Raw genomic sequence first — 26,540 nt, 5'->3', positions numbered from 1 at the left:
TTAACATTTAAATATATCTTTTTTATAGTTTATTTAATATAAAACCTATCAATAAGTCCAATTTCCACAATATTCCCTCAAGGTCATATGCTCGTACTACAACTTCTCTTTTTCTTATTTTAATATATAAAAGTCTGCTGTTGACCTTTTTACTCTTTTTCATTCTTTTATAATTTTTTTATGTTCGTAATCTCAAAAGCACAATGCAGCAATGTGCTGAGCTGTTTGTGAACAATATTACCTACAGTAAGGCTGAAGATACAGCAAATCTACTGGCCAATAAATTTAGTTCTAACTTTACCACACTCTTCCCTCCATCTTTCCCTCAAGATATACCTGAAACTGGCTCCCCTCCAGCTACCACGCAAGACCAAGTCCTAAAAGTGTTATCAAAAGATAAAAATATTGCACTGATAGGTCCTAACAATATCCCTAGCTACATCTTAAATAGCATAGGTTCATAGATTCATAGGTGTATATTAGGCTAATGGCCCTGGAGCCTTTACAAGCCTAGCCCATAGGATTACCTTGACATTGTGCCACCCGACCTTAGTTCCCAGTGCCCCTGTCAAGTAAAGCCACTGGAGTGATCCTTGGGGTGAATTTTCTATTTCCCATCCACTCATCAAGATTTCTCTTGAAGAGGGCCACTGAGGTGCTATGCTTGACATGTAAGGGAAGTCTATTCCATGGCATGGGCAGTCTCTGTGTTATGAACCTGTCCTTCCAGCATGTTCTGTTGATTGTGGTAATGAGGTTGACATCTCTGGAGCATGTGGTTTTCTTTAGATGTAGCATTTCTAACAGAGTTGGGTCAGACATGGCTTTGTAAGTCAAGCAGAGATCGCCTCTAAGTAGGCAATATGACACAGACAATAGTTGGAGTTTTTTGAGTCTGTCCATATAGGACAAATGTTTAAGGCCTAGGATCCTCTTTGTGAGGTACTTTTGTGGCCTCTCCAGTTGTTACAGGTGTTTAGTGAGGTACATGCCAAATGGGGCACTGTACTCAATGATTGGCCTAATGAGGGAAGAGTAGAGGGAGACAATGACCTCTTTCTTCCTGGATGCAAAACCCTTAGTAATGAGATATGCCACAAAGAAAGACTTTCTGACCACAGTGGCACTGTGGTGGTGAAATGAGAGGTTGCCATCAACCTGTGTTTCCAGATCTCTTATAACGCCTTCTATGTTCAGTGGACTACCATCAATGTGGTAATTCATGGGAACCCAGTTTTTCCCAAAGGGGATAACGACACATTTTTTGGCATTCAACTTAAGGCCATGGTTCTCACACCAGTTATTGGTCTCAGTGAGGCCTTTCTGTAGGATGTCAACATCACTTGGGGAGTTAATAATAGCTCACAACTTGCAATTGTCTGTGAACTTTGTCAGCCCAAGTCCCTTTATGTTGGCCTGGACTTCAGAGAAGTAGATACCAAACAGGAGAGGACTCAGGACCGAGCCCTGTGGGACTCCACTCATGACTGGTTGGCAGTCTGACTTGCAGTCAGCTACTTTCACACTGTGGGTTCTACCTGTGAGCCAGTTTGCAACACACCTAGTGATATAGGGGTTGATTCCTAGCTCTGTGAGTTTCTTTATGATTCCTGAGTGGGGAATGGTATCAAAGGTATGAGGAACAATTTAGCCACACTCCTAAAAACACTGTCCAATATCAGCATCCATATAGGTTTGGTACCAAGCAAATGGAAAATCAAAAGTCAGTCCCCTGCATAAGGGAGAACCTTCCACAGACCTAGGCAGTTACAAACGCATATGTCTGACTAGCTTCTTATGCAAAGCCATGGAAAGACTTATCATGGAAGTAATCAATCAGGACATAGGGAACTCCAAACACTGGACCCTGGTTACTTTGGATTCATCAAGGGCAGTTCATGCTTACTCAAGCATACTCAATCTGGTGGATTTTTTTGAAAAAGTCAACAAAGCAATGGATGAAAGCAAAATTGTACATACCACATACCTCAGCATGGACAACACTTTTGACACAATTCCCTACTCAGGCACAGCAGAAAAGCTAAGTAAAAACTGACATCACCCACTGGATTGCCAACAGGCTTACAGACAGGCCACAGGAAATCAAAATAGGGGAGTTGTCTCCACAATGAGACCAGTCACCAGTGGAGTCCCTAGGGATCTGCTCTGAGACCTCTCCTGTTTGGCATCTATTTTTCTGAAGTAACAGACAAACCAAAGGGCTTTTGACTAAGTTAGTAGATGACTGCAAGCTAGGAGCACTCACCGAATCCAAAAATGACTAAGCCATCCTGCAGAAAGGTTTGTCTGAAATAAATAACTGGTGCCAAAATCATAGACTGAAACTAAATGCTAAAAAATGTATTATTGCATCCTTTGGGAAGTTATCTATCCTGGTGAATGACCGCATTAACAATACACCCCAAAAGTTGACTCAGTTGTTCTGAATATGGGAACTTATGTGAAAAGTGGCCTACTTGTTGACCAACATGTCTGTTGTTGTAAGAAAGTTCTTCTATACTACACTTATAAATAAAGGGGTGTCATTGTCCCCTTTTACTCAGCCCTCATTAAGCCAATCATTGAATATAATTCCCTGTTTGACATGTATCGGTCCAGACGCAGGCAACAATTGGAATGTCCACAGGGATACCTTACTAAAAATATACAAGGCCTAAATAGCATGTCTTACATGGACCAACTCAGAGCCCTATCACTTTACACTATATCCTATACACTGCTAAGAGATAACCTGTGTCTGCCATACAAGGCATCCCTCAATCCAATATTGATGGATTTACTACACATAAGCAAGTCAAATGGCATCAGAAATACTCAGTCTAGGGATCTAAACCTCTTCTGCAACATCAAAAGGATGGTTTTCAGGGATAGGTATATCTTGCAGAGGATATAGCTGCTCTGGAATAGACTTCCCATTCACATAAACAAAGTTTATCCCTGTCCATACTCAAGCACGACTTAGATCTATGGACAGGAAACAGTAACTATACCCCAGGACTGCACCTTTTACTAAAAATGGACACAGGCAGCTTCTACATGCTTTCTCCCATGCATGGTTCCACTCAAATTATCTATGGTATGAACTCACTTATTCTCATTAGGAGTAATATGTAACTATCAACCATGGGATGAATAAGGCTAGCCTCCAATCAAATAGGATAGGTTAATTTGAGCACAAAAAGGGACACCAGTTAGGCGTAAAATAGCCTGCAAGGGCATCTAGTCTAGTACTTACCTATGAACCTATAACATTTTCTTTATTACCTACCAGTTTCAGTATTTCGAGACCATAAAGTCGAATTTTGAATATAGCAAAACTTCATAACCGCAAATCTGGAAATATCGAATTCACAGTTATGGTGTTCCGGTACATGACGTGGGATGTACATGATGTATGTTTAGTGTGTAGATCTGGCTGGAATTTCAGGTAAGTCACTATTTTGTAAGGGTTTGGGGTAGGTGTTTTAGTGTATGTGAGTGTGTTTGGAAGTTGTAGGTGTGGGTTAGGGTAGGCAGATAAAGTATGACTATTTAAGTGCTGAAAGTGGTGGTGTTTGTACATATGTGATGTGTGTGTGCGAGGGGACTGTGAGTTTGCTGTCTTTTACTGTTTGGTGAGATCTCAGAGTTAGTATATATAAGTAGCAGGAGGTGCAGGGGTGCTTATCTCCCTGCTTATTTGTAGTGTAGGTTTGTTTATTTGTGTTTTTGTGTTTGTGTGGGTAGGATGGTGTATGTGTTGTGTGGTGTATGGTGTGTTTATGTTCGCAATTTTTACTTTCGCGGTTTTGGGGTTTTGGCATTTTGAACATATGACTTTATAGTTTCGAAATACTGAAATTAGATATTTGGGTATTTTGAGATTATAAAGTGAATCCATATATATATATATATATATATATATATATATATATATATATATATATATATACACACACATATATATATATATATATATATATATATATATATATATATATATATGGGTCCCCTTCAGAATTTCGAATCTTAAAACTTCAAAACCCATATGATTCAAGACCATATGTTCGAAGTTTTAAAACTTTGAAATTCTGAACAGGGATCAGCATACAGCGTGGACCGGGAGATTTCCCTTGTCCTCACTGTAGTGCGATCTAGGAGCTGGTATATTTAAGTTGTGGGGGGTTCAGGGGGGCTTGCCCCCTGCTATACACAGTTTTTTTGTTGTTGTTTGTGTTTTGCAGGTCTACTGCACATTTTCGAACATTCAAATGTTCGATCATATGGTCTTGGCCATATGGAATTTGAACATTTGAATGTTCGATCATGTGAAGTAGACCCATATATATATCTATCTATATCTATATATATATATATATATATATATATATATATATATATATATACATACACACAAACACACACACACATACATATATCTATATCAAGCAAAAAGACATTGATTGATTAATATTGAAGCAGAAAACAATAAAAAAATGCATAAAACACCATTTTATGAAAGGGGAAAAGCCCCCCTGCATCTCCAACCCCCTCTGTGAAAGGGCAGATTCCCAGTCCCTGCTGTACTGCAATCTTATACACACAGCAGCCCATATTAAGAGACTTCAGTCTCTTAACCCAGCACAGCAATGAAAAAAAGTATATTTGTTCTTTCAAATGTCCAATATTATGAATTTCAACTGTTTATCTATATCTGTATCTATATATAAATTAAGCCATGATTTAGCAGCCCACTGACAACTGAAAGAAACTCACTGATTCCCAATAGAACAACAGTTAGGAATGGTTCTTACAATGGGACAAGTTCTCTACTTTCCCAGTCTTCTTCCAAATAGGGCTTTAACATGGATCCAAATGGAAGTCAAGTCCTCTGATCTCCTGTTCCTAACAGTCCCTGAATTGGTAATTAACTATTTTTGTTCACTAATCCATCACCAAACAACATATATCTATCGATTTACTATTGTATATTTAACAATCAAAATAAATTCCTACCCTAAATATCAACTAAGTTCAGCTTGAAATGTCAAGAAGGTCAGAATGTCGCAAAGACACTTCCTGTTGCAAATTCAACCTTTCTCGATATCCAAAGACTGTGGTCCAACACTGCACATCACATGTGCCCCCCACATCCCCTGCAAATGATATATCCCATCTATGAGATCACACTACAGTGAGGAAAAGGGTAAATTTCCTAATTCCCACTGTACAGCAATCTCTGGTTATAAGATCGACCTCATATGTGCAAATGCACTGTGCATTCCCTGAACCGGGACTTGCACAAATGAAGGTTTGGCAACATGGGATTCAGCCAACTGTACTTCGACATCCAGTGGTCGCTGAACCTTTACTCAAAATTGTGACTGTAAACCTTATCTATCTATTTATCTATCCGTATATATGTTTATATATCTATCTGTATATATATATATATATATATATATATATATATATATATATATATATGTTATCCATATAGCAGTCCATAGGTGAAGAATAAAATAAAAACATCATTGTATTTTATCTTCAATAGCAGTGCATCATCAATAGTTTATTTACATCCCTACAAACATAAAACCACTGAAATTCATCTACACCTCCATATTTATGCTATTCACTATAAAAGGAAAGTAGAGGTTTTCAACTGCATCCATAAGCCATAGACAGTAACACCTCCAAAGCACTCAAGCCTGGCTAAAATATCCTCATAACCTAACAATCTAGGCAGGTGAAAATACAGGTGAGCAGCTGACAGCATTAAGAGACTGGTGAGCTCCACTCTGCAAATGGTTTACCCCTTGGTAGGAAGGCTGAGTATGCAAGGAAGTGTCTATATAGCTCCAAAAGGCAGCCAATGTGGAGGTCACAAGGCTGGAATGGGGTGGTATAGATTAAGGCCCACTCCTCAGCAGTAGTGTAATACTGCAACAGCATCCTCAATCTCCTTCTCTGCCCCGGACATGGGTCAGATTGTTCCAATGGAAAGTTAAGTCAGGTCCTGTAGCCTCTGTGGATGAGGAACAGTTATCTTTTCTCCACTGCTGAGGAACTATGGAGGTGGTGTACATAAGTAAGAAAGTAGAGGTAAAGCCCCACATAGGGTTGTTCAGAAAATAATTGTTTTAGTTATTTTGGAGGGAGTTACAGTTTCAGCCAGTTGTGTACATGTGTTTGGTGGTTTAACTTGCAGTTACTCTGGACCAGGTAGCAGATGCACATAAACTTTGATAACCCCGCCAAAAAAAATACCTCATTCCACCCAAAACAACCTCTGTAAACCCAAACTATGGACTTTGTTTTGCAAAATAAGTAAAATAAAGTTTAAAAAACTGAAGCACAGGCAACATTTCCCATTCCCTGCAATTAAAAAACAACTTTTGGAGGAATGAAAACTGATATGTACATAGGTCAGGCTTTATCTCCATGTTCTTGATGCCCTTCCTGGAACCTAAGACTTTACTGAGCTTAGGAATTAACTGAATTCATATTAGTGACCGCCAACTTCAAAAATGTCTAGATAGAAGTGTCAGGCATCTGAGAAACTACTTGGACAAAGGCAGTAATTCCTAGCCTGGCTAAACTCTGGGTTAAAAGAGAAAAGACATGTCAAAACATCAGAGGCAAGATTAACTCAAGTACAATCTGAAAAATTTGAACTTATGTGCCAAAACAAAATATGTGGGCTCCAATGTAGTACAAATTTGGAAAAAATATCTATTACATCATGATTGTAATCATGACGGTCTTCTATTTATTAATTCAAAGCACATTATACAGTTGAAAATACACAATTTTGTATCTACAAAAAATTGACCTTCCAAAGTTTAATTGATATCTTAAAGTTAAAAGAACATTTGAACTATTGCAGGCAATTGATTGCATCACAACTTTTTAATAAATAATATAATATAGTAAGATGTTAAACTTATCTCCTTTCCCCCTTATTAAACAACAGTTACTTAGTGATTTTATTGTATGTGGTCTGAACTCTGTGGAAAATGTAAGACCCAAAATGAATTTACCCAAGAGCTATCTGACAGTTTTAGGCCAAATCCTTACTGTGTCAAGCTACAAAATCTACAATAATTACTACTTTCCAAAATTTAATTGATATCTTAAAGTTAAAAGAACATTGTGAACTATTGAAGCCAATCAATTGCAACCCTAATTCTTCCCCCAATTAAACAAATAATAGATTTTATTGTATATGAAACTCAACTCAGGAACCCCACACAGCCTTCCTGAAGACACTGGAGGGTATAAATGTATCTCCAAACACCATCATATTGGGTGACTTCAACTACCCGAATATAGACTGGGAACATTACTCAAGCCCTAACTTTCTAGCCCAACAGTTCCTGGAGTTCATAAATTCAAATGCCATGGAACAGCTAGTCACTGTTCCCACGAGAGGAGAAAATATACTAGATCTCATTATCACAAACATGGGGACAAAATGCTCACACGGAAGTATATCCCTCATTGGTGAGATCTGATCATAAACTAATCTCACTGGAAATCCACATCCAAAAGTCCACAGTGAAGAACTTCTCTAAAGCAAACTTCACACTACTCAAGACTGGTGTGGTATCCTTCAAGGCCCCTGAGCCAGTGGAAACCACAACCCAAGCTGCAGAAGCCCTTACAAATGCCTTCTATGAACACCTCCAGGACTACATGGATCAGGCAATCCCAAATAAAACCAAGACTCTTTCCACAAAGGGCAAACGTCCAGTCTGGTGGACCCCAGCCATTAACAAACTTTACAATAAGAGGAGAAAGCTATTACATGATAGAACAAAATCCATAAAAGGAAGTCACCCTGATCATTATTAAAAAAATACGAGCACTCATAAAATCAACTAAGGCCAATTTTGAGAGAAAAATTGCCATGGATTCAAAGGACAATCATAAGGCCTTTTTCAGCTATGTTAGGAACCTGGGTGGAAACTCCCAGATATGCTCAGAATTAGTCCAAAATGATACAAAAATCACTGAACCCACAGACATTGTCAACATACTGGCAGACAGGTTCAGTGCAAACTTCACCTAAAGGAGAGATAACTATCCCAGTGGAGTGTAGCCTCCCAGACATCTCAAATCAGGTGAAAGCTGAAAGCTCTCTCTAAAGCTAAAAACACAGCATCAATGGGACGGATGGTGTCCCCGGCTGTGTGCTACACGAGCTAAATGAGGAATTAAACCCACACATAAGGCAGCTGTTTAATCTCAGCCTTACCACAGGATACGTGCCCAGGAGTGGTGACGGCAACTGTGGTCCCACTCCACAAAGGCGGTGCCTCGGACCCTGGTAATTACGCCCATAAGCTTAACAAGTCTAGTCTGCAAAGCTATGGAGAGGATCATAATGGAGCTCATAAACAAAGATATAGGGACTTGCAGACATTGGACCCGACCCAGTTTCAAGGGAAGATCATGCCTTTTGAACTTGGTCGACTTCTTTGAAACAGTCACCAAGGCCATTGATGAGGAAAGGCAGTCCATACAGCCTACCTTGACCTTGCAACACAATACCCATTGTAGAAAACTTACCAGCTTAAATGTAAACCCATATGTCACAAGATGGGTTGCAAACTGGCTTAAGGACAGAACCCACAGGTTTTAGAGTTGCTGGCAGTATGTCAGACTCCAAGCCGGTCACAAGTGGTGTCCCACAGGTATTGTTCGGCATCTACTTCTCAGAAGTACAGGCCAACATGGGAGGACTTTGGCTGACAAAGTTTGCAGATGACTGCAAACTGGGTGTCATAGTGGAAAGTGCATCGGACACGGATATCCTTCAGAAGGGACTCACGGAAACAGATAGCTGGTGCCAGAGCCATGGCCTGAAGTTAAACGCCAAAAAATGTATAGTCAAAAACAAGGTAACCCCAAGCTACCATATAGGTGGCAATCCACTAAGCACAGAAGAGGTTATCAGGGACCTGGGAACCCAGGTTGACAGTGGCCTTTCTTTTGACACTCACGTTGCTAAAGTGGTTAGAAAGACCTTCTACATTGCCCACCTGATCATGAAGGGATTCACATCCAGATCTAGTGAGGTCATTGTTCCCCTGTACTCTTCACTTATCAGACCAATGATCAAGCACAATGCCCCATTCGGGATGTACCTCGCCCGACCTCTGCAGCAGTTGGAGAAACCCCAAAAGTTCCTCACCAAAAGGATAAAGGGACTCCAAAATCTGTCATATGCTGCCAGATTGAAGAAACTCCAGCTCTATTCAGTCGCATACCTTCTGCTCAGAGGTGACATGTGCCTGACATACAAGGCCATGTCCAACCCGGAATTAATGGACATGCTCCACCTCAAAAAATCCAAATCCACCAAAACCACTAGAGCACGGATATAAATAGGACATGCTGGAGGGATAGATTTATCACTCAGAGACTCCCTATGCTGTGGAATAGAGTCCCGGTCCATGTGAGACAGAGCACCTCGCTGGCTCTGTTCAAGAGAAATCTTGACCTGTGGATGGGAGATCGTAGGTTTACCCCGGGAATCATCTCTGTGTCACTGCTGGACAGAGGCACAACAAACTAATGGGCACAGTATTTTTTCATATAAGGGGTGGCGTAAGCCACAAAAATTTTGGCTAGGCTTATAAATGCCTTGGGGCAGATAGCCTAGTATAAACCTATGAACCTATAAACCTATGATCTGAACTCAGTGGAAAGTGTAAGAACTAAAATAAACTAAAATTAATTTACACAAGGGCTGTCTGATAGTATTAGGCCAAATCTTTTACTAAATGTGTCAAACATGATCCACGATACCTCCAAGATATATTTTATAAAAGAGCTATGGGACTGTCTAAACCTTTACCTACCGTAAATAAACTTATTAATAAATATAAGTATATTGATACTTGTGTGTGTGTATGTGTGTGTGTGTGTGTGTGTACATATATATATATATATATATATATATATATATATATATATATATATATATATATATATATATATATATAGATATATATATATATCCTTATTGGACAAATCTCTGACAAAAACAAAAAACGTAATTAAAAGCACTATACAATTAAATCTTAAGCACATACCACTATACAGTTGTATTATACAGACTATACGATCCTTAACAATGCCTACATGATTGCGATGACAAAGGCTTCATATTTTCCATCTTATTCATCATTATATGAAGCATCTGACTTGCAAAATACTGATATATCCCACAGTTTTGGGAATGCAAATATGTGTAACAGTTACACATTAAAATAAAGGGTAAATTAAGCCAGTATGGCTACAAAGGAAGGGGTATTACTAAAAAATGATGCAGTCCTACACATTATGCATATAACAGTGTTTTATAAAAGACCAACATACATTAGTAACATTATTTATGTTTACAAAACTCTGTATTATACAAAATTGGACTAATATAAAGAATATAAGTTGGGAAAGGTTCATAGAGATAGTTACAAAATATATTAAGGTATTTAAAATCATAGTACAGAATAAGAAAAATGCCCCTTTTGTTATAGATTGTTGGTCCAAAATATTGAATGCATTTAATTATCATAAAGGTTTCAAACATGAGCTATTCTATCTACTACTATACTTCACACACACACACACACACACACACACACACACACACACACACACACACACACACACACACACACACACACACACACACACCTACCTTTTGGGTTGAAATGAGAATTAGTTTTAGAAGATGTTTAGATGTCTATTGTAATCAGATTACTTATCTATTCTGATCTAATAGTATGAGTGTTATTAAACGTTGTCCTGCTCTACATATATAACAGATCTGTAAAGTTGCAATTAAAACTTGAGTATGGTCTCACAAATTATTTGATCATGTCATGCAACACACCTGTAAATAATTGTATATATATTTGTAGTTTGTTGCTTTTTAGTGTGTTGGTTTTATATATATATATATATATATATATATATATATATATATATATTTTTTTTTTTTCTTTTTTGGGGGGGTGCTTGTATGATTGTTGATGTCATTATTGCTGTTCTTTTAAAAAATATATACTCAAATAAAAAAAAAAGTCTAGGCAAAAGAAAGATTGCAGCCAAGGGAGTGATCTGTTAAAAAATATAAAAGCAATTAATTCCTAGGTTCATAGGATGATAGTAGGCTATTGGCCTACAGGCCCTTATAAGCCTAGCCAAGAATTTTGCCCATGTTCCCACAAAGTCAGCACCTGTTTCCCCTGTCCAGCAGAGAAGAAGTGGGATCCCAGGGGTGTATTTTCTATCTCACATCCAGTCGTCCAGGTTACTCTTAACGAGGACTAGAAAGGTACACTGCTCGACATGGAGAGGGACTCTATTGCACAGATGGGGAATCTTTAGGACACAAATCTATTCTGCCAACAAGTTCTATTAATGTCACAGACCAAGTTGAGGCCTGGCATCCAGGTTGCGCAAGTGGAGTTTGACTTACTGATATGCAGCAACTCCATGAAGGCTGGGTCTGTGATGGCCTTGTATGCTAGATGCAGGTCACCTCGGAGCAGTCTGTATGAGATTGAGTAGTGGGACAAGGCTTTTAGCCTATCTGTATAGGATAGGTGTTTGAGACCCTGGAGTTTTGTGGTCAGGAATCTCTGCAGTCTCTCCAGCTGCTCCATGTGATTGGCAAGGTATATGCCAAAGGGGGCATTGTACTCAGTAATGGGTCTGATAATGGAGGAGTACAGGGATGTTATGACCTCCTTGTTCCTGAATGAAATACCCTTACTTATGAGGTGGGCCATATAGAAAGCCTTCTGTACAATGGAGGCAACATGGTGGTTAAAAGTCAGGTTGCTATCAACCTGGGTGCCCAAGTCTCTTACGACTAATTGCGTGCTTAGTCCACTGTTATTTATGTGATAATCAGTGGGGATGCCATTTTCCCCAAAAGGGACAATGGTGCATTTCTTGGCATTCAGTTTGAGGTCATGCTTCTGGCACCAGTCACTAGTCTGAGTAAGGCCCTCTTGGAGGAAGTTCACATCACTAGGGGAATTTAAGACAGCACCCAGCTTGCAGTCATCAGCAAACTTGGTCAGCCATTGACCACTAGTTTTGGTTTACACCTAAGAAAAGTATATCCAAAACAGTAGAGTCCACAAGACTAATCCTTGGGGTACACCACTTGTTACGGGTCTACTACTAGAGGTGGCTTCCCCTATTTTGACTGAGTGTGTTCTATCAGTGAGTCAGTTAGCTACCCATCTGGTAACACAGAGGTTGATGCCTAGCTGGGAGAGTTTATCTATTATGCCTGAGTGGGGAATAGTGTCAAAGGCTTTAGCTAGGTCAACATAGGTGGTGTGCACCATCTTCCCCTCGACCATACCTTTGGTAAATGTTTTCAAGAAGTCATCCAAGTTTAACAGGCATAATCTCCCTTTGACAAAACCAAACAGTGTGGGGTCAAGCATTTGGAGGTTGCCAATGTCCTTGTTTATAAGGTCCATGATAATGCATTTCATGGTCTTGCAGATCAGGCTAGTTAGGTTGATGGATCTATAATTGCCTGGGTCAGTGGATGCTCCACCTTTGTGTAGAGGGATGACAGTGGCTGTCCTTCACTCAGCTGGGATGAAGCCGGTGCTCAGGCTTTGGTTAAATAGGGTGCCTAATGGAGGTGAGAGCTCATGCCTGAGTTCATGTAGGATACAGCCAGGGATGTTATTGGGTCCCAGGAGACTGTATTTTTTGCCTGGGAGAGTGCATTAAAGACCTGCTCCCTGGGGATGTCCTGGTTTACTGATGGGGGGACAGGGGGGTGAAATTTTCACTGAACCTGTCTGCCAGCAGGTTGGCTATATCTACAGCGTTTGTGTATGTGGTGTCCTTGACCACCAGTTCAGAGCAGTTTTGGGTGTTACCTTTAAGATTGCAGACATACTGTATGCGAAGAAGGCCTTGTGCTTGTCCTTAGTGGATGTGGCCAATTTGCATTAGCCTTAGATGACTTAACCAGTGACCTTATTTGCTTGTTCAGACAAAGGAGAGATTACTTCCAACTAGGCACCTGCTCCTTCTTGGTCCTGGATAGTAATTTTTTTCCTTTTATTATAGAGTTTGTTTATTGTTGATGTCCACACGACAGTTTTACTCTTCCTTGAGGAAGATGATTTGGTCCTGTCAGGTATTGCTAAGGCCATACAGGTATATAGGTGCTAATATAATTTTTTGGTGCAGGCTTGGACATTAGTGTTAGTTCCAACTGAAAGAATGGTTGCTGTGAAGCTTATACCTGCTCTCAGGAGATTGTAGTTAGCTTTGGAAAAGTTTTTTTTGTTTCACCCTGGCGGGGGGCAGTCAGGGAAGATGGTGACTTTGAAAGTGATCGCTTTATGGTCGGATCTTACCAAGTAGGATGACATTGTAGGGGTGCTACAATGGCTACTCATGTTGGTTAGGACCAGGTCCAGGATATTTTCACCTCTTGTAGGGGTGTTGCCTACCTGATTCAATGCATCAGCATTGAAAAAGTCGAGGAATCTCTGGGCATTCATGTTTGGGTTAGAATAGGTCTTCCACTCTATGGGTGGGTAGTTAATGTCGCCCAGGATCAGGGTATAGGGTTGAATCTTGATGATGCACTTACTAAATTACAGCAGCTGACAGTGATAAATGTGTATAACATTAAAAACACAGTCACACATCGCAAAGTGCAATTCAAGCACATCCAAAACATATTAATGCAACATAAGTCTTTACCCAGCAAAACAGAAAAAAATTAATAACAATACCAATTTGTTAACCAGGTAGGCCCACTGGATACACAGTCCCTTTTCAGGGGTGACATAGTCAAAGCAGAAGGGAAGAAAATATTTTTATACAAGGTAGAAGAAACCACACGTTTTAGTGATAAAGTGAGAAAGCAGGAATAGTCGGAACATAATGATAAATTAAGGGATCACTTATCAGAATATGATACAGAATGGGAAATGTCCAGGAGTGAAAGATAACATCGATAACATACATCTAAAAAGTCCCACCAATGGCAGGTAATCCATTTTTCAGAAGGGTGGAACACAATCACACTAAGAAATTGAACAGCAAGAAGTAGGAATCAGATCCTTGGAAGCAACAGATGATGAAGAAAAGAGAGTTCATGTAAGTCCAAGGAATACTCTGATAGTAGTAGAAGCAGGAGACATAAGTCATGGAATATAGAAAAAACAAGTCAAGTAATGACTCTGAAAATTTACTGGACAAATCAAGTGGAGCCAGTAGTAGAACACGGCCTGTGATTTTCTTGGAGCCATTTGACACAGCCAACAAGCAGTGCTGGGCAGTTAAGGTTTTAAAAGGCTAGAAACAAGAGTATAAAAGATGGCTGAAACCCATTCAATGTGTACACTAGAGTATGCATATGATGCTGAGATTTCATGAATTGCACCACTGTTTGGACTTTCAGCTACTGTCATTTTACTGCACTGTTGTACTGAAATTGTTTGTATTACTGTGCCTTTTAAACTGAATTTTATTGCTGTTTTCACTGTTTACAAAGCTTTTTTGCTATTTTCACTGCTTGTTATATATTTTCTAGTATTTTTCACTGTGTTAAAGCTATCTGTATTGCTTGTTCAAAATTTCCTGCCAAGCAGTGTTTAAATAACTGATCTGTTAACTGTTTAAAACATTCTTTAGAGTCTCTTTGCTATTTTTTTGCTGTGTTAAACATTCTCTATTGTTTCCCTCTGAAACTATGGTATCTAGTATCTGTAGCATAGTCCAGATACAGGCTGCTGCTTCTGGGTCTGTCTGTAGTGGTTGCTTGGTCTGAGCATGTTTTCCAGGCCCTCTTGGATTGGAAGGGGTCTGTCTGGACTTTTGTGAGAGGATTGTGCTGATTGAACCCTGTTTGGTAAAGGGAGTTCAGTCTAGGACTTAGAATAAGCATCCACATTGGCCCTTTTGAATCTTTTTAAAAAGTTTTTTATTTCAGGTTTTTAGCTTCTGGTATTTAGGCCAGTACCACATACTGCCACACAATTGTGTGTCAAGGTCGGATATTTATATTCAACAATTTTTACCTTAGATACAACTGTAGCACACCAGTGCAGACCTTATCCTTAGTGCTTTCCTGGTCAAAGAAATACTGTTATTGAGCTGTAACCTTTTAAACCACCAGCAAAAAAATAAATAAATAAACACATAAAATAAAACAACAGGCAGAAATTTACAACCATTGAGCTCCTCCGTGAAAATTTCTTAAAATACACCCCTAGTGACAACAGTCTGCAACCTAGCATTATGGGCAGTTGGACTACCCTTGTTTCTCCTGCCAGCCATGTTGACTTGGGTCTCTTGAGGTAGTGTAGCAATTGTCTCATGTACAATGATAACCCTCTACTAATAACTTACTCTAGTACAGAGTATGAGAGATGTATCTACACCAAGACTCTTGGATCCATGCTCTCTCACACTCAAAACAGTAACATGGAAGAGGTTGTGAACTCACCCACCACTACACATCAAACACAAATATCTACATACACAGAGGTTCTCTCAGAAACACTACCAAAACACCAGAGACCTCTAAAACAAAAGACTGCTACAACAAACACAGCCTCCACAACACCCATGACACATAGCAACACCAATGTCTCACCACCAAGCCCATAAAGCATAACACTCAAAAAAACAAATTTTCTTGTCATTGGAGACTCAATAGTGAGACACACAAATGTTCCACTTACCAGGCTGAACAAGGAGAAAGTCACACTTTGCCTGTCTGGTGCCAGAATTAATCAGATCACACATGCAATTAGGACGGTCAGCAACAAGTACTATTATGACTCTGTCATAGTTAATGTTGGTGTGAATGACCTGAGACATACCTCACTTGACTATATGAAGAGAGACATGATTGAGCTCTCTCAGTCTGTGTCCTAGGCAGATATATCCCTAGCCTTAAGCAGCATACTACCCTTAGTTAGAATGATGACACAATATAAACAAAAAATGATTGATTTCAATAATTGGCTTAGGTTTTCATGTCACTCGAAGGGGATCCAGTCCTTATCAGCCTGGGAAGCCATGGTTTGACAAACCTCACTGCTTTGCCAGAGATGGTTTGCACTGGCACTTCTAGGCTTTTGGCTGCTGGCAAAAGCTCTTGCCTCCCCCATAGTGCCTTTTTTTAGGCAATGTCTCTAAAACAACATTACCAACATGAAATTAGCCAGTTAGAGCAAAATAAGGCTCAATCTGCTAAATGCTAGGAGCTTAAGCCAAAAACTGCACATCCTTGAAGCACTTCTATCACAAGAAGATGTAGATGTCTGTGCAGTCGCAGAAACCTGGTTCAAGGCCTCACAAAGCTACAATGCCTTTCACACCTTTAGATTGTAAAATGAATTTATGGAAATGAAAGGAGGTGGTGTTTCTATCTATATTAACGATAAATTCACCTCCTATGTAGTTAGACTGGACAACTCCTTGGAGTTACTCCACATCCAGGTAATGGTGGATAAGACCCCCATTCAAGTCATAGCCAGTTATAGATCCCCTTCATAGGTCATGTCACTCACAAAGCCTATTTGACCAAACTGGAGACAATCCAAATTTTACCAAACACTCTGGCTATGGGGGATTTCAATTATCCCACCATCAACTGGGAAACCTATGCTAGCCCCAACTTGCTAGCTCAAACGTTCCTTGACTTCATTAATTCAAATGCCCTGTAACAAATTGTTCAGACCCCGACAAGAGGAACAAATATTCTAGATCTGGTCCTCACTAACATGTCAAACAGATGCACTGCCGAAACTGACGGACTGTCATTAGTTAAATCTGACCACAAAAAAGACACCGTGAAAAAACACTCCAACAGTCCCCCAAAGAGAACAGAGGAACATAGGAATTCTCCTCAAATAAACAAACTGGAAGCACCGCTTTGGCTGCAATTTCTTTATTTCATCTCATTCTGGTACCTCGGCTCCATCAGCCTTCTAAGGAATAAAGTCATACAATTTTAGCAGCCTTTTTATATCCTCTTAATTACTGCACTAATTAATTCAAATACATTCACTTAATTCCAAATCTCAACAACTACTACCCAAACCTTAAAGGTGTACTCCCAATAAATACCAATACATGCAATGTAAAACATAAACAATTCAATATAATATACAATTTCCTTATACATTGTTTTTTATACATTATGAAATGATTCTTAATAAATAATAATCGCTATACTTAATATTTTTGCATTCATTACACCATATATTTCAACAACAATTACTTTACCTTTCATTCAATACTTTTTCATATAATTTCCTCTTTTGTACAAACTACCACTCACAACTTTGTGTTTCTATACCTTTAATTTAATTTTCATGATTTTCAGACCTCTTTTAACATGACGTGGACACTAAATTATTAATAAATTCATTAAATAAACAGACATGGATATTACACATCCCAATTAATTTCTAAATTTCACCCCCTTGGGTATAAAGTGCCTAAATTCATTATCATTCTTGTTTCTAACTTTAACAATTTTCATTTGAATTCATCTCATCCCACATTCTTACACCCATAGGGTTGCGCCAATATACTAAAGAGTTTTCCCTGTGACCCATGCAAAAATGCTCAGCCACTGGACTTTCCATTCTCCTATTTCTTATATTACCTAAATGTTCTAAAATTCTCAATTTCACCTTTCTTTTGGTTTGCCCCACACACCACTTCCTGGGTGTACATCCACATCCAATAATGTAGACTACACCAAAGGAGTCACACCTAAATTCATCTTTAATACAAAATCATTTCCCATTTATTTTCCAACCATCCACATTTTTCATTTTGCATATTTTGCATGCTCCATAAGGGAAAACACCCTTCCTAATCCCCTTTGTGTCTCCAATCCTTGATTTTAACAACTCCTTTAACTTTCTGAAATGGCCATAAGAAAAACTTACTTTTTCCTGGGAATAAGTTCCCCACTGTTTCATCCCTACTGATTACTGGCCACAAGTTATCCATAAGATTTTTCAATATTTTGACAGGGGAGAGAAGTTGGTCACAAAAAATATTGGATCTGCTTCCACTGTACTCTCTTTGGTCTTTCCTAGATTTTCCTGAAAGCTTCTAAGATACCTTGACCTATCTCTCTTTTGTGTGTTACCCCTTAATTTGTCTAGAGCTGCCAATATGTCAAGCTCTCTATACCCCCTCTTAAGCAATTTGTTCTTCACCAAAACATATTCTTTTTCCAACTCCTTCTTATCAGAAGTGTTGGTTAAAGTTCTCTTAATAAAATCATTGCCTTATGGAGACTTTAAGTGTAAGGGATGTGCACTACCTACCTCCAAAAAATTCTCCGCAGCACTTACCTTATGAAAAGATTTATACTGTAAATTTCCCCTGCCATCCACATAGAACTCTACATCCAAAAATTGTATGCTCTTCCTGTTCACTCTATATGTGAACTCCAACCCAAATGCATTCTGGCTCAGTGTGTTCATAAAACCTTCAAACTCACACAGTTCCCCTTTGCATACAAAAATCAAATTGTCTGTGAAGCATTTAAACATAACCATTCTATTCCTCATAAATTGTGTTGGATAAATATACAGATTTTCAAAATATGACATGAAAAGTATTGCATATGAGGGGGCAAATGCTGGCCCCATCACTGTCCCTTCCAACTGCAAATATACTTCTCCTTCAAATACAAAGTAGTTATGCGTTAAAGCATATTCCAAAAGTTGACAAATATAAGAGGTTCTAGGTCCCTCCCCCATGATTCTTACAACCACTTCCAAACCTTTTTCAGTTCTAATATTTGTATACAAGGATTTTATGTCAACACATGCAAAATAATACTCAGATTTCCATTGTATTTGATTCATACATTCTAACATATGTGATGTATTCTTAATATATGACTGGATTTTTGGAAGGTATGTCTTTAACTGGGAATCCAAAAAAATGCCTAGGTTCTGTAGATACACCCCCTACCCCCGACACTATTGGTCTTCCTAGGGGTTTCGTCATAGATTTATGAAGTTTGGGGATTGCAAAAAACCTGGCATCCTTTGAATTCTTTAAATACAATTTTTTAATATCCCTGCCATCAAAAAATCCAAATCTTTCACCTCTCTCAAGCATTTCCACCAAGCCTTCACTGAATTCCTTCAATGGACTGGAGGGTAGCTTTTTTTATAGGTCTTCTTGTCAGATAACAATTCTAAGACCATGTCATCATACTCTTTTTTTATTTAAAATAACCCAATTCCCTCCCTTGTCTACTTGCGTGAATACATACTTGTGAGCAAGACTGCGTAGCTGTTTACGTATTAACCATTGTTCCCTACTTAAATTCCACTGCATTTTCAAATGTTAAAATAGCATTGGAGCTTTTCGGTGGCACAAATGAGCTACAGACAAGCACTTTTGGTACCTCCAATCTTTCATATCCAGTAAAGAAACAGGTACTTTGAGACCCACATACATTAACATCATCATCTACCTCATCTATATCAATAAATGGATTATCATAGATAGATAAATTTAGCAGTGAATCATCCATATCATCTCTGGCACACACAGTGCATTGTCCTCTCTAGATAATTGTTTTTAGGACTAAAAAAATACCCTCAAATTTAACTTTCAACAAAATCGCTTGACTTCATCCAAAAGATCCGCCAGTGAGGGCATACAAGTAGGAACATACTTAGTGCCTTTCAATAATACATTTCTTGCTGTCTCTGTCAATATAAGATCAGATAACTTTGCAATGTTTATTTAACCCTCTCTTCTAACGTTTTCATTATCACCACATATATAATTTTCATCAGTCACTGGTTGTATTACATTGCTCTCAACACATAATACACTCTCATTAAACACCGAAAACATATTTGCATTATTTTCAACATAAAGTCCATTATGCGTTCTGTTCTTTTTACAAACTAAGAAAGACTGTCCAAACAGAAGTCACCAAGGAAAGTATTTGATGTGCTTTTAACAGTACATACCTCTATATGTCCATTAGGACACTTCAGTTCCTCTTTCCCTTTCCGTGGAACCTCCTTTCACTGCCTTTCCCTCGATTCTGGGTATCCGATTCCTCCATGCCTTCCATCTGAGACAGACCGCCAACAGTTTTACTTACATCTTCAAATGAAAACCTTTTACGTACATTTGAAATCAACTCGCCTGAAGACACCAAGGTCTCGTGAGAAGATGGACCCGATCGGCTACTACTTCTTCTCTCGGCCTGGTGGTGAAAACTACCTCTTTTTTCATTGCATTGCCAGGAGAAAATAATGCCAGTATTATAATCACTGATATCCCAGCTCAGCTTTTTCTTTTTTCTCTCAATGACTTCCGATTGAGCTTTGGCTACATTCGCTTTAATTTTATTAAGTTTACTGGAAAAGTCAACTTCAGATGTCTCAGACATCAGAACCTCCTGTAGATGTACTATAGTGTTCAGTGCCTTCTCCTGCACACGGATATTTCTCTTTATTAATATTTTAAGGCAGTTAATAGTGCAGGATAAGGAAACTGTTTTCCACTCCTCCAGTAGATCTAACTCTTCCTCAGAAAATTCATAAGCTGGTAGCCGATCTACTCTGAGCCCCCTTGGTGTAATATTCAGGTCTACATACTTTTGCAGAAATTTGATGTCATGATGATGGGTTAAATTTAGAAATTAAATGGGATGTGCAATATCCATGTCTGTTTATTTAATGAATTTATTAATAATTTAGTGTCCACATCATGTTAAAGGAGGTCAGAAAATCATGAAAATGAAATTAAATGTAGAAACACAAAGTTGTGAGTGGTAGTATGTATAAAAGAGGAAATTATATGAAAAAGTATTGAATGAAAGGTAAAGTAATTGTTGATGAAATATATGGTGTAATGAATGCAAAAATATTAAGTATAGTGATTATTATTTATTAAGATTTATCATAGGCAGAAATCATTATGAAATTAATATATAAAAATAATGTATAAAAAACAATGTATAAGGAAATTGTATATTATATTGAATTGTGTATGTTTTACATTGCATGTATTGGTATTTATTGGGAGTACACGTTTAAGGTTTGGGTAATAGTTGTTGAAATTAATTGAATGTATTTGAATTAATTAATACAGTAATTAAGGGTATATAAAAAGGCTGCTAAAATTGTATAAAGTTATTCCTTAGAAGGCTGATGGAGCCAAGGTTCCAGAATGAGATGAAATAAAGAAATTGCAGCCACAGCAGTGCTTCCAGTTTGTTTATTTGAGCACAAAAAAAGTCACCCTCGAGCTGGCACTAACACCAGAAGTCACAAAGGGTGAAATCAGACTAAAAAAACTTTACCAAGGCAAACTATACCCCCCTAGGTGAAGGTATAAATGCATTCTAAGTCCCACCCCAAGCTGGAAGTGGTAACTACACCGAAGCTTATACTAAAGCCCTGTACAATCACTTGCATAACTGTATAAACTTGGCTTTATCAGAAAGAATCAAAGCTAGAGCTCCAAGTAAAAACAAGCTGCCGTGGTGAACTTCCAACATCAGCAAACTTTACAATAAATGCAAAAAGTTGCTGTCCAAGAAAACAAAGGTAAGGACCCAACAATGGAAAAGCACCCTGGTCATTCTCAACAGACAAATAAGGCAAATGGTCAAATCCTCTAAGGATTCCTTTGAGAAAAACTTAGCAAGTACAGTCAAGGATAACCATAAGGCCTTTTACAGCTATGCATGTAGCCTAAAAGGTAGGACCCAAGCATATGCAGAGCTAGTGACCAACGGTATTACACACACTGACCCCACAGAGATAGCAAACCTGCTAGCTCATAGGTTTGGCAAAAATTTCACTCCCTTATCCCAAACTTCCTCCCAATCCCCCTCCCACCCTACATATCTGAAGAGCAGGTCCTCAAAGCCTTGTCCAAGACAAAAAATACAGCCTCTATGGGACCAGATGACATCCCAGGCTGTCTTTTAAATGGGCTAAAACATGAATTAACATCACCATTAAGTACCCCTTTCAATCTTAGCCTAAACCACAGGCTTTGGTCTTGTGGAATGGAGAACAGAAACAGTTATTCCCCTCTACAAAGGTGACCTAGCAACAGACCCAGGGAATTACAGACCCATAAGCCTGACCAGCCTCATCTGTATGGTCATAAAATATCATTATGGACCTCATAAATAAAGACATAGGCAACCTCCAAACCCTGGATCTTACCCAATTCTGCTTTGGCAAGGGTAGATCCTGCCTGTTAAATCTGGTGGACTTCTTTAAAAATGTGACCAGGGCCACTGATGAGGGCAGATCTATGCATACAATATACCTCAACTTGACAAAGGCTTTCGAGACAATCCCACATTCAGGCATACTTAGAAAACTGAAAGTAAACCCCTTCATTACAAGATGAGTTGCCAACTGTCTCACAAACCAGATACAATAGTGTCAAAGTGGGTGACTGTACATCTGTTACCAGTGGGGTGCCACAGGGGTCAGTTCTGGGCCCCCTACTGTTTGGTAAATATTCCTTAGAATTTCAGATCAAAACTAAAGAGTTGTGGCTGACAAAGTTTGCAGATGACTGCAAACTAGATGCAATCATTGAATCCCCAAATGATGTCACTATACTCCAGAAGGGTCTTGCACATACCAGCAACTGGTGTATTAGGGGCCCTGGGATCACAAGTTGATTGCAACCTTAACTTCGACTACCATGTGTCTACTGTAGTAAGGAAGGCTTTATACACAGCACACTTGATTAGTAAAGGCATTGCCTCAAGAGGAAAAGAGGTTATAACCCCTCTATACTTGGCAGTAATTCCTCCCATAATTGAGCATAATGCCCCATTCAGCATGTAACATACAAAGCACCTGCAGCAACTGGAGAGATCTCAGAGGTTTCTAACAAAGAAGATCAAGGGACTCCAGCATGTGCCTTACACAGATTGACTAAAGTTTCTGTCACTATCCTCCATATTGTATAGACTTCTCAAAGGAGACTTATGCCTGGCCTACAGAGCAATCTAAGACCCAAACCTAATGAACTTGCTGCATATCAGTAAATCAAATGCGACTAAGGCTACCCATTTCAGGGACCTAAATATGGCCTAGGACTTAAATCTGTCTTGTCTTTGGAACGGGCTACCAAGTCATGTGAAGCAGAGGACCTCTATGGCATTGTTCAAGAGGAACCTGGACAAGTGGATGGGGCACCATACATGCTCACCGGGGGTAGCACCCACAACCCTCCTGGACATGGACAGTCATCACTAAATGCAATCTTTGGTATTGATTCTCATTTCCATAGAATTACATTGGGATGAAATAGCCTAATAATCTCCTATGATCCTGTGAAAGAGTTGGTGTGCCAATATGAGTTGTTGTATTGAAGAATACTTTAACTTTATTTTGGATGAGAAGTTACAATAACTTTATTTCATCATCCTCTAATATAGAAAAACAACCAAAACTTAAATGTGTCATGTATTAATTAGCTCACTGCATCATAACTTAAATCAAGTTAAAACATATTTCCATTCCAGTTCTTGAGTCACACCTCTAGGTTTTGAGGTCCTAAATTTTTAACTATATCTAACCTCCTTCTGTCTTAATATATAGTGCAAAGATTTACATTTCCTTTTATCACACCTTACTTGGTCTAAAATTGTACAACTAAAATTAACACTATTCCCCTTATGTACCTTACTAAAATGTGCCAATGGACTTTCAAGCTTATTAAGTCTAATGTTACTGAAATGTTCCTGCATTCTCCATTTAAAACACCTAGTTGTCTCTCTCATATAAAATAACTTGCAGGAACACCATACATCATATATTACCCTTTTAGTCAAACAAGAGAATTTGCCTTTAACAGCAAATCTTGTGTTATTAATTTGATCTGGGAGAAAATATATTTACATATATTACAACACCCACAATTGACCATACCTTCATTTCTCACATATCCACTGGTTATAGTTACTGGTGGTCTGCTATAATGATTATGTGCTAAAAAAATCTGCTAAACTTTTACTACGTAAAAATCAATTTTAGGTTTATTTTGATCTATTCCTACCAAAACTGCATTTGATTTTACAACTTTTCAGTATTTATTTACCAAATTAATTAATACTTGACTAAATATATTTTGTTCGGTTACAAAATATTATTGCTACCTTCATTATCTTTATCCTTAAACTCATCACGTCCCAATCACTCTTTCCCATCGATTCAATTTTCATTCTTAATTTACTCAAGTCTAGAATTACTAGTAATTTTACAATAAACTTTTTCCACATCATTATAATCATAACCTTGATTTAAAAATTCACTTATCTATATTCAAGGTTTTCTTTTTAGTCACCCCATTTACTGTATACTGTACATGCTCATAATAATTTGTCATAGGGCAAGGACTTTCATGTGTGCTCCTTGGATGACATCTAGTACCATACAAATATGTTATTGAAGCTATCTCTTTACTAAATAACTTGGTTTATAGTCTTCTATTTTGTTTTAAAAGAGTTAAATCTAAATAATGAATTTGCTCATTCAAACAGTTAATATGTATATCTTAAGAAAAATGTATTCCTATGGAAATTCCTCTCAATTTCCTCTACAAAAAATATCTATAAAATGAAAGTAATATAAATTCTTCTCTTTAAAAAAGACGTAATTTATACATCACCATTTCTTCAAAGTAACTCATAAATAAGTTGCCATACAGGGGGAAAAACATGCCCCATTGCTGCAGCTCTCATTTGCTGACATATAAGTGCCTCTGTAAACAAGATAAAGATAAACTTTATAGGTCCATAGATAGTTACTATGCATGCAGTCTAGGAGACCATCGAGGAGTCTAGCCCAACTTCTCAATTGTCTCAAAGCACTGTCTAATTAAGTGACTTGGAAAAACAAACCAGCCAGACTGCACTTCACCAATGGCAACTGGGATGACAGAACAGCAGATTTATTAAAATAAGCACAATTTTAGCAGGAAATATTAGCACTTTTTTCTTACAATTAAGACTTCTTCAGATATGTACAACAGAACAAGTACTCAGTTTAATAAGACCAGTAAAGTCATATCCCTTGGATCTCATTGATTCTCTCGTGGCCAAGTGATGGACAAGAGATGGAAAGGGGTTTACATCCCCCTTTTTGATACCCAATCAGGATGTATGTGGTTCCCTCATGTAGAAAACAATTCCTGGCTACTTAACCCATGTGGGGACATGTTGGTGAATGGCTTACCTGAGAAGAATGATTTGCTTGTATTTAGTCATCCTTTGGTCACCACTTGGTCACCACTTTCAATAATGGCAGTAAATATATTGATCTGCTGTTTACAGAAACTGGACTTACATTACACAGGATCGGGAACTGTTGAAGAAATTGGTGGCCTGGCCAAAGATTGTATACAAGAGAGGATGTACTTTTAAAAACTCTCTTGAGAGTTCCAATATCAGTATGTGTAAGTGTACGTCTGGCAATATGTACAGATGTGGTGCATGTGGCCAATGCAGTCAGATATTGGTTAGTGACTGTACTCAGATCAATGATAAAACTGTATTTATCAAAGGGAAATTCAATTGGCAGTCAAGTGGTGTGGTCTACATTGAAGATGTGGGTCTTGCCCTGCTTTTTATGTTGGCAAGACCGAGAGAAAGTTAAAACAACATATCTATGAGCACCTTTATGACATCAAGAAACATAAGGAGGTGGGCCTATTTTCATTTAAAATAACATTTACATAATATTTTTAAATATCATTTTAAACAACTTTATTTAAATGGCCTGGGATAGATTCATATTTCTTTTGATTTTTATTTCCATCGATGCAGTTGTCTTCAGTAAACATTTGTAGTAGTACTGATCTTTTATTTCCATATTTCCAGTTTTTTTTTTAGAGGTGTTTTTAAGTGATAGTAAGAGTAAGTTTAATTTCTTTTAATTTTCTGTTAACTGCAGTGACTTTTTTTTTTGTGTCTATGAGTATGATGGTTTTTGAATTATATATATTATGTTTAACTTTATATATATCTGAAATTGAATTTTTTCTTTTCACAACTATTATATATAAATTCAGATAGTGAAATATTTTGAAATATTTTTGATTAATCTTGAACATTTTACTTGTTCTGTATATATCTGAAGAAGTCTTAATTGTAAGATGGAAGTGCTAATATTTCCTGGTAAAGTTGTGCTTATTTTAATGAATCTGCTGTTCTGTCATCCCAGTCACTGCTGGTGAAGTGTAGTTAAGTGACTTGCTTAAGATCACACAGTAGGCAAACAAAAGCAGAGGAAATCAAACCTGAACCACAAGTAGCAGCTCATTAACAACTCGTAGTCTTAGTCACACTGTCAGTTGACACATGCAAATACAGGCCTATTACCTTAACCCAGCTAATCTATCTAGAAGTAAACGTTTATGCCACAGTTCTAGCAAATAAAATAGTAAACCTTCTCCCAAACTTTAACTCAGTTGAACAACAA

General features: G+C 38.1%; 1 protein-coding gene across 1 annotated transcript in view; it reads right to left on the bottom strand.

The window, feature by feature from the left end:
• Nucleotides 1–26,540, bottom strand: part of LOC122812137 (shiftless antiviral inhibitor of ribosomal frameshifting protein homolog) — a 773,241-nt gene that overhangs the window by 440,218 nt on the left and 306,483 nt on the right. The gene's annotated exons all lie outside the window — the stretch shown is intronic.

The sequence above is a fragment of the Protopterus annectens genome, chromosome 9.part0, assembly GCF_019279795.1.
Source record: "Protopterus annectens isolate FY-2018-M chromosome 9.part0, PAN1.0, whole genome shotgun sequence".
NCBI lineage: Eukaryota > Metazoa > Chordata > Ceratodontiformes > Protopteridae > Protopterus > Protopterus annectens.
This window is presented reverse-complemented; position numbering and strand designations above follow the sequence as displayed.